The sequence below is a fragment of the Polyergus mexicanus genome, unplaced genomic scaffold, assembly GCF_030449975.1.
Source record: "Polyergus mexicanus isolate NDT 795.1 unplaced genomic scaffold, iyPolMexi1.0 SCAF_1, whole genome shotgun sequence".
Classification (NCBI taxonomy): Eukaryota; Metazoa; Arthropoda; class Insecta; order Hymenoptera; family Formicidae; genus Polyergus; species Polyergus mexicanus.
Window position 1 is genome coordinate 5,548,036 of NW_027223321.1, and position 14,516 is coordinate 5,562,551.

At 36.1% G+C, this 14,516-nt stretch overlaps 1 protein-coding gene across 2 annotated transcripts in view; it reads left to right on the plus strand.

Moving 5' to 3' along the window:
* The window catches only part of LOC138933338 (rho GTPase-activating protein gacZ), a 95,808-nt gene that overhangs the window by 20,307 nt on the left and 60,985 nt on the right, over positions 1-14,516 (plus strand). The window contains exon 1 of one of the 2 annotated variants that reach the window (XM_070295956.1): positions 11,751-11,975. The exons of the other annotated variant lie outside the window; for it this stretch is intronic. The gene's annotated coding sequence lies outside the window, so the exon portion shown is untranslated. Of the gene's footprint in view, positions 1-11,750; positions 11,976-14,516 lie in introns of those variants that run through there. 2 annotated transcript variants of the gene reach the window in all.

The window sequence follows — 14,516 nt, forward strand, 5'->3', positions numbered from 1 at the left end:
CGTTCAACACAAAGCACCCCAATCGCATACCTCACCGACGACGAGTCACGGTAAACGAAGGCGTATAATTGCTGCCGCCTGTTTGCGGTAGCTCGCCTACGATTGATCGATGCGCCACTCCAGCTTCAGAGAGTTCGTTAATCTTTGTTCATCAAAATTCTAATGGACGGACAATATTGTATTTTCGGCACACGAATCAGACTACGATTCGTCGTTTCGACGACTCCGGTCAGTAAATCGTAAATCGTCCCGGGGGGAGGGGGGAGGGGGGAAACTCGTACTTTGGAGACGTAAAACGCTTGACGATCGTGCAGGAGGCACCACGACAAGCTCTCCTCTTCTAGAGGGCGGCATTTTTGTGAGCTCTCTCTTCCGGCACGCTCGGCCAGCCGTAGAGCCCGCGCTCGCGCGGTTCTCTAACGAGCCGTGAAATGAATCGTACATTGTTCCGGGCGTCGCCGTTCACACGTGCGCCCGAAATCGAAAGGAGAGACCACGCCGGTGCGAGCTGTGGAAGGAAAACGGTTCGATTAACCGTGAAATTCGCTGCCACCGCCGCGACGAGATTCTCTCGACCAAGAGCGATTGCTATACCGGCGTTGCATCTCCTATCCATGCATTCGAAGCTTGAATGATCCCCCCCCCCCTCTTTTTTTTTTTACACACACTGTCAAAATGAAGATGCGAAATACCGCGATTCGCGATAATTTCTTATAAGGGGACTAGTATTTGTCAAAAATGAAGTTTTTGGGGGAGGGGGGTGGGGGATTTATCACAAAAAAAAAAAATGAATTAAAATCGAGAATTGTCCTTGAACAAAATGTTTATTAGAATTATAAGTTATAAAAGAAAATTTTTTTGGTTCAGAATATGCATTAAAAATGGCGCTGCAAATGGTCGATCGAAAAGGATTTTTAAATAAATTTCGCGGCGACCACTCAAATACAGAAGCTCGTATCGATTTGAAAAGAAATTTGGCATGTTTACAATATGTATAATTTCAGACTAAGTTTCGAAAAAGTTCGCGCGAACTTGAGTCTTTGTGAAAAAGTTAAACAGATTTGTTTTTTGACGAACTTAAAAAAAAAAAAAATTCTTTGATTCTCACCGCAAAACTTAATTAAAAATCATTTTTGATCGGCCATCTGCAGCGCTATTTTTAATGCATATTCCCAACTAAGAAAAAATTTCTCTATGATTCTAATAAATATTTTGTTAAAGAACAATTCTTAGTTTTTTTTTTTTTTTTAATAAATTCTCGACAAGAGACTTCATTTCCGACAAATACTATTGCCTAGTTCCTTTAAACACTTTTGTGAACGCTTTTATAATTACATTTATTTAATTTGAATGACGCAAAATATTACAGAAATTTACTATGTGCGTTCTTTAACTCTGATGTGCACACATGCGTTAAGCAATATGTGCAACGTAAATAAGAAAAATAGGTCTGCCCGTCGATTTTGATTTCCAGCGCGGAAGTCCTGCTCCAGTTACCGCCACCCTATGCTTCGTCCTAAACGTCGGAAGTCGACCTTAATAATTTATCGCTTCGCCGATGGTTTCTCGATAAAATATTCACAAAGCTGCTCGGCATTCAAAGTTCAATGTTCCATTGAAACTGCGGAATAACTTGTATATATTTGATCGCGTATTATGCCATAATAAAAGATAATTTTTTATACGTGTGTGAAGTTTGCATCTCAAGTGTTAGCATCTCACAAATAAACTTCATATTAACTAGCATCCAGCATAGTTCCATAGTTCTTGATAGGTTTTAACAATAGTTCCGTCTAATTTACTATTAAAATCGTATTTTTAAGAAATGAGATGCTAACTTCCGGTAACATCTGATAGCATCTCATCGTATTTCGAATATTTGATCATGGGGGAGTAGGATTCCGTGGAGTTTTACAGCCTAGACACATTCTGTCAATAGTTCTGACGATTAAATTCTGTAGAAAGTAATTTATCGTCACAAAACCCATCTAATCCGCGCTACTGGCACCTTACTTTCAAAAATCGGAAGTTTTATTAACAGTTCTATTTGCATCCCGAAGAGTTCTATCGATAAGTATTAAGGCCCGAAGCTGTAAAACCAAAAATGAAAAAGTTCTGGCCACTTTTAGTCGTACGCTCTTAAAAAATTTAGCACCGGGCCCAAGTGGCCAGAACTTGTTCATTTTTGGTTTTACAGCTTCGGGCCTTAATACTTATCGATAGAACTCTTCGGGATGCAAATAGAACTGTTAATAAAACTTCCGATTTTTGAAAGTAAGGTGCCAGTAGCGCGGATTAGATGGGTTTTGTGACGATAAATTACTTTCTACAGAATTTAATCGTCAGAACTATTGACAGAATGTGTCTAGGCTGTAAAACTCCACGGAATCCTACTCCCCCATGATCAAATATTCGAAATACGATGAGATGCTATCAGATGTTACCGGAAGTTAGCATCTCATTTCTTAAAAATACGATTTTAATAGTAAATTAGACGGAACTATTGTTAAAACCTATCAAGAACTATGGAACTATGCTGGATGCTAATTAATATGAAGTTTATTTGTGAGATGCTAACACTTGAGATGCAAACTTCACACACGTATTTTTTATTTTAAAATTAAATAATCAAAGTAGTACATATATGTAAGAATTTTAAAGATACGCATACATACAGGATGTCCCATTTTAAAGGACCTATTCAAATATCTCACAAAGACTGCGTTAAATCGAAAAATGTTTTAAACAAAAGTTGTGTGGCTTCAAGGGGGCCATAAGATGGTCACAATGATTTGACCTTGGAAAATCATTTGAAGGTCATGTGAAGGTCAACTTTAAAATCTTAAATAGAAACCCCCAATTTTTATTTAGTATTCTTGTAGCTGACATCGAGAGCTTTCCAAAACACTATAATAAAGTATTTTTTCATTAAGTACTTTTTGAGTTATTTTATATTTTATATATAATCTGACATATTTTGATATAAAAAATAAAATATTTCGTAAAATATTCAGTTTTCGATCATTTTACCGTAATACTTCTATGTACAATAAGAATAATAAAACAAGAGAATAATAAGAGAATAATCAGAATAATAAGACAAATTAATTAGTGCTAAAAAAAACAAATAATTGTTTAAAAAAATACATTGTAAATAATTTTCTTAAAAACAATTTTTTTTTATACTAATTGATTTGTCTCATTATTCTGTACATAGAAGTATTACGGTAAGATTATCAAAAACTAAATATTTTACGAGATATTTTATTTTTTATATCAAAATATGTCAGATTAAAATATAAAATAACTCAAAAAGTATTTAATAAAAAAATACTTTATTATAGTGTTTTGGAAAGCTCTCCATGTCAGCTACAAGAATACTAAATAAAAAATGGGGGTTTCTATTTAAGATTTTAAAGTTGACCTTTACATAACCTTCAAATGATTTTCCAAGGTCAAATCATTGTCACCGTCTTATGGCCCCCTTGAAGCAACACAACTTTTGTTTGAAACATTTTTCGATTTAACGCAGTGTTTCTGAGATATTTGAGTGGGTCCTTTAAAATGGGACACCCTGTATAACAATTATATATATATATATATATGTATAGTAATAATAAATTATATATATGTATATAGTTTTAATCGTGTAAATATTTGTTATCGATTCATTTCTTTTTATATCGAGATGAAATAAAACATTTTTACCCGCAAAAAAACTGAGAGAAATACTCGATTTTTTCTCTTTGAAATTCGAAAGATGTTTCAACTTTCTGCAACATATAATTTCTTCCCAATACTGACTATGAAACCGGGTATCTCGCGTTACAGAACCCCCTGAAATACGACACGTCGTCAAAATCTCGTCGCGTTATTCCGCGCCTTCGCGAACGATCGTTTCCTTTTTCTCTTTTTCTCGTGCCGCAGAATTGCGCGTCGTGGGTGCGCCCCGTCGTAATGTTATAGGTGACATCAGGTATTTCCGGTTTTCGCGTCCTTCGCGGTTACACGTTGGCCGAATCTGGTCACGGATAATTCGCGAGAAAGCGTCGATCGGGCGAATCGTTGCGGAGGACACGCGCTTTTTTCTTCTTGTTCGTTCGATCGTTTTCGTATGATAATGTAAAATCCTCGCGCAAAATTCAGCAATTTAACAATTCGAAAACATGATACTCTTTTTATTATTATACATCCTGTATTATTATATTTTACATACTTATCGGTCCGAAGAACTTTGGTTTCTGTCATACATAAAAAAAAAAAAAAAAAAAAAAATGCTTCTAGTATTTCTTTTTTATTATTCGATAGCAATTATAATCTTAATAAAAATATATTATTTAAACAGTCTTTAAATATCTTCTCTTTACACTACGCAGACCGTCGTCGTTCAATATGAGTAATGTATGTGTCATGTATCGAAACATTGATAAAAGCATGAAAACCTGAGCATAATTCTTTTAACGTTTTGGAAATAATTTAAGTTTAAAATTATTATTAATTCTTATGGAAAATTGCGTATTCTAGCATTTATTGACAAATCTGACAAGAAAAAGATTTATACCCATATTCATAGTCTGTCCTTGAGGAATAAGGATTCCTTGTTCCTCGTTCCACGTTTCATAAACTTTCCTTGACCGAACAAGGAATCTTATTGGCTCCCTTATCTCAAGGAAGGTCACGAGCTTCCTTGAGGAGTGATGCGACCTTTTTAGCAGACGATACGCAAAATATAACCAAATATAACCTCCAAAAGTTAGTTTCGTTACATTTGTGGTTTTGTGGTTATTTGTTGTCGCGCTCTCAAACTGAAAGTGTATAAAGGAAAAAGGGATAATTGACAATGAATTTTTAAATAATTTTGACGATGGATTTGAAGACGAAAATCCAGAGAATCGGATTCTGTGGCGGATTTCGAAAAGATACATTCGCGATTGGGAAAATCCCGTGGAATTTTTCGAAGATACGAAAAAGTTTTCATATGTATTATATGAAATTAGTTGCAGGCAGCATAAAACGGTGCTGCCTCCAGTCGGTCGCTAAAAATCCCTAAAATATTCCTTCCTTCCGAAAGGGAGACTCGAGGTCCATCTATGAAACAAGGTGGCCTTGCAGATTCAAGAAATCCTTCATGGAGGCTTCCTCCGTCCTTAAAATAAGGAAGAACTATGAATACGGGTAATTGTCAACGAAATAAAAACTTTTACATATATTAAGAGAACTCTATAATAAATATTTGTGCAAAACTTGATTTAGATCCATTTAAAAGTAATTTACTAAAAATTTTAGAAAAATATTACCTGTCTCTCTCTCTCTTTCTATAATTTTTTTTTTCCGACAGTTTATTTTAGGAAATATTCACGGTCAAAAGTTTTTGTCATAAATTAAGAAAAATATTAATTACAACTATTTTCATTTACAAAGACGTGTCAAAAAATCATTTTATTCTATGATATTTTAATTTTCTTTATAATTCCGATTTATTTATTTGATTTTTCAAATACTGTGAACGCGAGGAAATTCTTTTTTTTCTTTCTTTTAAATTTTGACAGTTTTTTCCTACTAATATACAGCCAAAAGATCTTTGATAGAAATGTCATGCTGCCCACGCACGTCGATGAGAATTTTCATTATGACAAGATTTGTTTCGCGAAATGTGAAATTTTAATCGAATATCGATCATAAATCGGGAATTTTAGATTGTTTCGCGTCGACTTCGGCAAAATCGTCGTCTCGTCGGTTATCGACATTTCGTGTATGCGGTCGATGGCTAGTTCAGAAAAATATAGTATTTTCTCTGCACGGGAAAGAGAGATCCGCGTCTGCCAGATTATTCCGTTATCGCGGAAGAAATCGAGAGATCGTGCGATAGGAAGCGTCGTCCGTTCGGGATTACAGCCTACACTTTACGAAAGTAAAGCGCACACGCGGCGATATCGAATATCCCCGGTGACATCCAATAATTCTAGGATACGACCGAGGGCGAACGTGACTCGTGAGAAGCCGTCCGTAAATCGCGATAATACTCGGCGCTCTCTTTAATAACGACGTAGCGGTAGAACGTTGCGCGTTGCTAAGATACTTGTGTCGACGCTAAAGCCTACTAATTCGACGCTTTTGTAGACTAACGAAGACTTTCGCCGCATTTCATATACACGTATATTCGATAAGGACAGAAGCTGACTCCGGTAATCTTAGAGGACCCTATATTTTGTTCGCTGCTTATTTTTCTTATAATCACGTATATAATTTTCTTATAATTACGTATATACTCCGTATGAAGGGATAATCGATCGATCGCGATTAATGTTTCGCCATAGAAAAGGATATTTATAATTTTTTTTTTTTACATGAATCAAAATTGCCAACCTCTCGCGTACGTCTCCTTTTAATCCACGGATGTAGAATGGGCGCGGAGAAAACCGGCGTCGGCGGTTTCCGAAATTATACAATACATGTATAATCACGTCGCGCCGCATTATCCGCGGAAAAGCTGGCGCAGCTTCCGCCGCAATGGACGCCAGCCAGGATAAATATCAATTTTACGACGTCTGCGGATACGCGCATGCCTCTCTTGTTTGCTCGGCCAAACTCGCATGTTGCCGGCAGAACCTCCCCGAATTGTATAGCCGATTCGATTTATCGTAGCGGATTGCGACAAGATGTGAGTCACGTTTAACTCTAGAACTATTGTTTTTGTCGGATTTTCGTCACAAAAAAAAAAAAATTATTTTTCCATAAAAAATATTATATGATAATACGATAGATCTACTTTGCTCTCTGGTCTTTGTCATGCGTCGATTCCCGGATAATTTTTTTACACATTCACTTCCGTAAATGAACAGGAAAATTCCTCGCGTACGTATCGTGTAAATTCTCTCGTTACTTTATGTTATCACGTTTCTTCTTTATTTTAATTATTATTAGGTGTACAACTTCGCTTCCGCTGTTTTCCTATAGATGGCTTTAGCGATAAGTAGTGGTCGAAATAAATAGATCATAGACGTCATGCGATAAACTTGGGCATCTGTCAACATAACCCCATAGAAACATTAGTCGATTTGTGTCCGCATCATAAAGTTATTCTCGATTTAAAATGTCAGTTTACGAGCCAAATTCTCGTCATTTGCGGGAGGTTTTAATTTTCTGCTTCAATATGAAGAAATCTGCGGCTGAGGCTCATCGAATGCTCTCAAATACTTATGGTGAAGCCGCTATTAGTGAAAGAATGTGTCGTGAGTGGTTTCAACGCTTCAAGAACGGTGATTTTCACGTCGAAGCGCGGTGGAAGAGAGAAGATTTTCGAAGATTCAGAATTGGAGGCAGTACTTAATGAAGACTCGAGTCAAAGTCAAAAAGAATTGGCACGATCATTGGGAGTGGACAATACTTTGAATCATAAAAGTATAACCAGTTTTTTACAATAAAGCCTCGAATTTCGGAAAAAAAAACCGACGGAAGCAAAGTTGTACACCTAATAATATTTTTTTAAGCCTAGACGCGAACCAGCCATCTAACGTAGCCTTCCGGCTACGTTGCACCAGTAGCTTTACGATTCTCATAAAAGTTATTTCATGGTGGCGAAATTTTTTTTTTTATTTATTTATTTACCTTGAAAAGTAGAGTTTTTTATGCAGACAAATGCCGGGGCTGTCGGAGAGAGAAGGCTGAATAATAACTGCTTCTAATAAGTACTGCTTGAATATTAAGCCAGTTTATATAACGCTATTGTTACAAACTCGTCATTACACAATTGATAAGTAGAGTAATATGATGAAAGTTTAATGTATGTTTTTGTTAAATAATTAAATGTTTTATTTTACATTGCGCAAAGTTATTATATGAAAAATTATTGTGTGCGTCACGTTATGAATTTATATTGATTTATTGAGAGTAATGTAGGTCGTTCGGGTAATAAAATTATTTATTAAATAGCGTCTCTCTTATAGAATTTGCAACAAATATGGATCGCCATTAAAATTTTTGTAACTTGATTTGATTCTCCCTCGATCAATGTAATATTCAGGAATTCGAGATAACACTCGGGAAGGGAAAAGATTTGCAATTTTCAGATAAGACAAATCCACATCGAATAAAGGTTTAATTAATTTTTCGGATATGTGAATTATAAGGGAAACTCGCAATAATATTACGTTGAATTTCCGGCGAAAGCGTATAATCACTTTAGCGAATATTACCTTGGATAATTCATGGCGCGCTTTAACTAGCCCGTGTCCATTATCGGCCGTGTGTGTCACTCTTCGTTATTAGATAAAAAAATTAACGGTCGATCAATCAGGATCAATTTCAGAAACTGCGGCTGCCAAGATTGACGCGCTTTATTTTTATTTTCTACAGGATGATTATATAGACAGGCGCGGCAAAAGATATTCATATCTGGCACGATTTCTCCACTCGCGCGTCAAACCGTCAATTATCGTCCATTAATCTCTTATTGCACGATCGACTCGGTCAAATATTTAATTATAGTTCTCATATATAAAGATGTTGCCGTGTCATAATAAAATTGGAAATATATTAATGTCAAGATTATTATGCCTCATAAATTATTGTTAATATTATATTACAAGTCTCGTACGTTAGAATATACGAGATCGAGAAGAGAGAGAAATATATCGACGGGTGTTTTGCTTTTTAGTATAAAAGTGTTTGACCCATACATTGTACGCGCATATCGATAACGGTTGAATAATCCGTATGATACGCGAATTACCGTGATGTAACGATGAATGTAATTAATGTACTACACAGGAATTCCTGACGCATTGCATTTTAATCATAATACACTTTGACGGGATACACAATAACGCACTCGATTCTGAATTAGATCAGCAATCGAAAGTCATCGCAAGAATATAGAGGTTTAATTGTTTATAAAATTACTAATTTATTGATTTGAATAAAAAATATTATTACTAACTCTGAAAACCTCATTATACATACATATATGCATATACTCTCTAAAATAATAAAATTTAACAAACGAAATTGCACTTGTTTAATAGAATTTGGTTCTACTAATTGTAAATTAATAAATGTATTCATTCTTAAGATTGAACACGCTGTATTCTTACAACCATACAGAATAGGATATATATTTATACAAATTTTTTTGATTAATATAATGTATACACACAGAGAGAAAAGTTTCTTTGGATTTAATAAATTTTGTTGTAACGAAAGAAATATTATATAATGCTTGTTGAAATAGTCCAACCGTAGTAATGTCTGAAGTAACAAATATGATTGTTTGATTATTTTTTTTCGAATAATATATTTATTTATTTTAAATAAAATATTTTTTGAATGAATTTCATTTTTTCTTCAACTTAAACAATTATATTATTCTTTCAAACAATATTCTTCTTTTATTTAAAAGATTCATTATATTGCTTTTAACAATTTAAATAAATCTTAAAACAAGTTGGATAAAGTTAAATGGCACGTTACTGCATCTTTCCAATCAAATCTTTCAAGCATCTTAGGACCATAGCATATAGAAAAAATTAATTTTAGTTATTTAGGAATTTTTATCCGAATAAATGAATATCGGACATTTATCTGTCCGATTTTCCAAAAATTAGTTTAATTATCTGAATTCTCTTCTATAGAGATCGTATCAGAAATTAAACCGATAGAAATAGTTGTTAAATGTTATTAGCCGTATTTTGAAGGCCTTATTCATATACTATTATAACAGAAATTTGAATAATAATAGTTATTTTTCCGTCAAACAACATGATTTAATGCAACGAAACCATGAAATTTTTTATTCAACAAAATAATGTTTCGTATAAAATTATGTTTTTGTAATGAAACGAATATAAGTCAGACAAATAGATATATTAATTTTTCTCTGCGATACAAAAATCATGTCCTAGAATACTGATCATTTCTCCTGAAATATCCTGTATATGTGACATATCAGAATAAAATACCATCATACTTAACATAATCGTAATTTTTAAAACATGAGGATAATTTGAACAATATTGTCTCAATGTCTATGAAGTTTAACGATTTAAAGTTCCTCTCACGCTATTTAGACGCTTTGCGCAATGTTTTAAATCCCGTGAGCAAACTCGAGCTCATCAGAGTACGCGCCTGAGGGCTGTCACTTGGAGCCTTGATTTTCCGCTTCATCGGGACATCGCCAACGCAATCCGGCCGACTGTATGCTAATCGGGTGCATAGCAAGAGTACCAACCCTCCAAAGAAGGGCGATACCGGCTGGCCGAGGGCTAGAGTCCCCGTATGATCCCTTCGATGCGAGTAAGTGGCATCGCGCGTAGGAAGAAGGGCGCGCGGATTTTATGGTACATTTTTTTTTTTTTTTTTTGGATTTAACGGCGATTAAGCGCACATGCGTCATTCGAATGGAAACATGACCGCATGAGAGAAATCGTGTGGGCGACACAAAACTTGTCGTTTCTTATCGTTTCGATCGAGGGACGAAGGGGATGTCGAGGAAAACTTTGAATGATTATTTAAAAGAGCTATATATGTTTTATATTATTATGCTTTTAATCATTTTCGACATCTGGTTGTTTTAAAATGCTCTGATAATATTTTTTCAAATGTATTGTCTTACTTAAGAATAATATTCGTTAAGCAGTTAAATAAGGGAATATTGTGTAAGAAACACAGAGAGAGAGAGAGAGAGAGAGAGAGAAAGAGAGAGAGAGAATTTATCTTATTTTTGTTATAATTTATTTTCCAATTATTAATCACTATTCAATACCAAATTTGCCTTATGTTCTATCAGGTCATTTCTGGTTGATTTTTTTTAGCTAATTACAAATCTGGTCGTGAAAATGGCGTATCACGTCAAATTTTTGAGAAAACCTCAGTTAAAGTTGTTTAAATAGGCGTTTTTGATATTTTTGCGTGAGTTATATCTTTCGATGGGGACATTGCTCTAAAAAGCAATGACAGTTCAAAATGAAGCTCGAGACTTATATTTTATGTTAAAAAAGGTGCTAAAAGTCCCAGGCAGGAAAAGTCTTCTGGATGATCAAAACATTTATCGCAGTGTTCCCCAGTTATACGTTTCTCTAATTCGGTATAAAATTTTTTTAAAAATCATTCTGATCACGAAAGTCGGTATGTATACTTTTGCTTGGTCGCTCATCACGAATCACGTGTTGAAATTTGAAAATTAAAAATGTAGGTTCCAAAATTGGCGGATCAAATTTTTAAAAAATTGCTCAAATCATAGAAATGGCTATGTGTAGGTTTTCGTAATCGTTATAATTTAAGAACAAAATTAGAATAATTTTTGACCCTAGTTAAACACACGCAAAAGTATTGGAAACACATATTTTAGCAATATTGACTCAAGTTTTCTCAAAAAATTTACGTGATTTACGCCATTTTTACGGCCAGATTCGTAATCAGCGTTAAAAAATCTGACCAGAAATGACTTGATAGAATTTAAAGCAAAGAAAAAGGAAAGATCTCATTTTGCCGACCAATGTTATTTTCGAAATGTCTATATCATTTTCATTTTCTTTCCCCAATATTGGGAGGAGAGAGAAAAAATTTTGTCTCTTATAAGACATAAATATTATTCTACTCTACGCATCGTACGAACGACGCGGATGTCAGAGAAGAGGCGCCTTTTCCCTACGGCCCTGTCGATCGCCACCCCCCCCCCCCCCGCTCACCCCGTCGTCGTCGTCGCCATAGCCGGCAGCAGCAGCGCTCGTTGTCAGTCTCGCTCGAGCTACCGTCACGCGCGGACGGTTTTCTTGGTTCGCGTCCGCTCGCCTCCGTGCACTCGCGAGCGTGATCGCGAATAGACGCAGTGCGAAACGGCACAGTTGTCAGAATTAAGTGTCGCATCTTACATTGTGAACGGTTGGAAAAACAATAAGAAATTGCGAGCCTGTCTTATCCGGTAGTGGCGACTCAGCACCGCTCAAACCGATGGGGGATGACGTTCGATGGAGACAAAGGTACGAGAATCTCGATTTTGATTTTGATAAGGGGGTTGAATTTGACGACTGTGTTATTCGTGACTGTACGGTATCGTGGGATGAAATTCTTTGACGAACCTCGTTCGCGAGAGGATTTTGACTAGGAACGTGATTTCGAGTATTTTTATAAGGTTGAAAGATTCGGCTCGATTACAGGCATATTCGGCAAATACGATCGCAATCGGCATGTGACGTTTGGGCAGGCGCGTTGTAATTTGGCACGCAGAGATTGGAATCGTCCAAATATTTGCTCGTCATGAGATTTGAATCAGGAATTTAAGATATCTCTCTCTCTCTCTCTCTCTCTCTCTCTCTCTCTCTCTCTCTCTCTCTCTCTCTCTCTCTCTCTCTCTCTCTCTCTAAAAACCTTATTCCCATTCTTTAAACAACGTCTAAAATGTCGAAATACATTTTAATGTTAATATATGCGTAATATAACATCGAAATATTGGAAGATATTTAAATTTAAGCTGGATGGATTTTTTTTTAAATTTACATATATTTGATAATCTTTCTTTCACATTTTTCACAAATCTCTCTTTTTGCAAAATCTCCCTTCGACATCTCGTTTCGAATTGTGTGTCGCTTATAAAATAATAAAACAATAATAATTTATACAATATTTATATGCATGATACTATACTAGCATAGTTTTAAGATCTAGGACATTCTGCAATTACACACTCATATATTAGGTGTACAACTTTGCTTCCGCCGTTTTCCTATAGATGGCTTTAGCGGTAAGTAGTGGTCGAAATAAATAGATCATAGACGTCATGCGATAAACTTGGGCATCTGTCAACATAACCCCATAGAAACATTAGTCGATTTGTGTCCGCATCATAAAGTTTATTCTCGATTGAAAATGTCAGTTTACGAGCCAAATTCTCGTCATTTGCGGGAGGTTTCAATTTTCTGCTTCAATATGAAGAAATCTGCGGCTGAGGCTCATCGAATGCTCTCAAATACTTATGGTGAAGCCGCTATTAGTGAAAGAACGTGTCGTGAGTGGTTTCAACGCTTCAAGAACGGTGATTTTCACGTCGAAGCGCGGCATAGCGGTGGAAGAGAGAAGGTTTTCGAAGATGCAGAATTGGAGGCATTACTTAATGAAGACTCGAGTCAAAGTCAAAAAGAATTGGCACGATCATTGGGAGTGGACAATACTTTGAATCATAAATGTATAACCAGTTTTTTTACAATAAAGCCTCGAATTTCGGAAAAAAAAACGGCGGAAGCAAAGTTGTACACCTAATATATAATTTACTTTTATTCTTTCTTCATTATTCAAACACATACAGATATCATTATCGTTATTATTACGAAATAATTATATCAAACAAAGTCTATTATTTATTAGATATATTAGATATATTATTACATATTAGATTTTTGATACGCGTGACTAATGCAAGATTATTTGTCTACTTTCTCATGGGAATATATCTCGTCCGTATAATCGCGCGGCTGTAATTTCTGCCAGGAGATTCCTTTCGTCGATAGGATTCGGAGCGTCGCAGGTCGGCGCATCGCGAACCCCATGTTAATAAGAGTCCCGTCGCAATTTCTCCGCGAATTTCTCCCGGCAATTTCTAAAAGTGACGCTCCTCTCTTCGCGGGGCTTATTACGCGGCTCGTGACCTCGCGCGGAAAAGCCCGACCTGGAGAATTAATTCAGGCGGCTTTTGGAACGAATGAATTCTTCACGTACGGGCATCGCAGAAATGGCGCGAGTCTCCGCCTTCGACGATTTGTCGACGGTGGAGAAGAATTCGCAAAGGAAACGCATTGCGTAGCCATATACCAACGCGTTACGTTCCCATCGCAATCTCGCGCTTCCGGTCATCAGAAGATAGCCCGCTAGAAAGTTTAAGCGGTTTCTTCGTCATGCTCACACGATTCGAGAAAACTTACACGCGTAACTCGATTGCGTTATACACTATTTCATTATTTAATCCTTAGACAGATACACATCTGTGTGATACTAGCTTAAATTTATTTATTTATTATTTATTTATTAAATATTAATATATAATACAATTAATTACGTACATATGATAAATCGCGCTTTACTATAATGTTAATGTACATAATTGATTCATTCTGATTTGAGAAGAGCAACGGTGGAACTTAACGAAGGTTTTATTCCCACGGCAAGTGTACGTATGATTGTTCCGCGGAGCCTTTCAAATTGTCATAATTTGACAACGGGCGGAGCGCTGTAATTTTCGAGTTTAATGATCCGAAGACAGATCGAAGCAAGTTTTTTTTTTTTCCTCGCAACTTAAAGTTGAGAGCGACGCTAGTAGGGAGCGTTTATTCGCCACCGGGGGTGCCTCGCGCGCGCGAGGAAAAGGGGTGGCTGCGAAGTGCGACCGTTTAATCGCCCCAACTTCGACAATTCCGCTCTTTGCCCCGCGGCGCCTTCAAGGGCGAAACACGTGTGAGTTACAGCACTGCGAATGCTGTGCGACGAGGGTAAAGTGCGCAAGTGATCGACATTTGCGCCCTTTTAAGGAT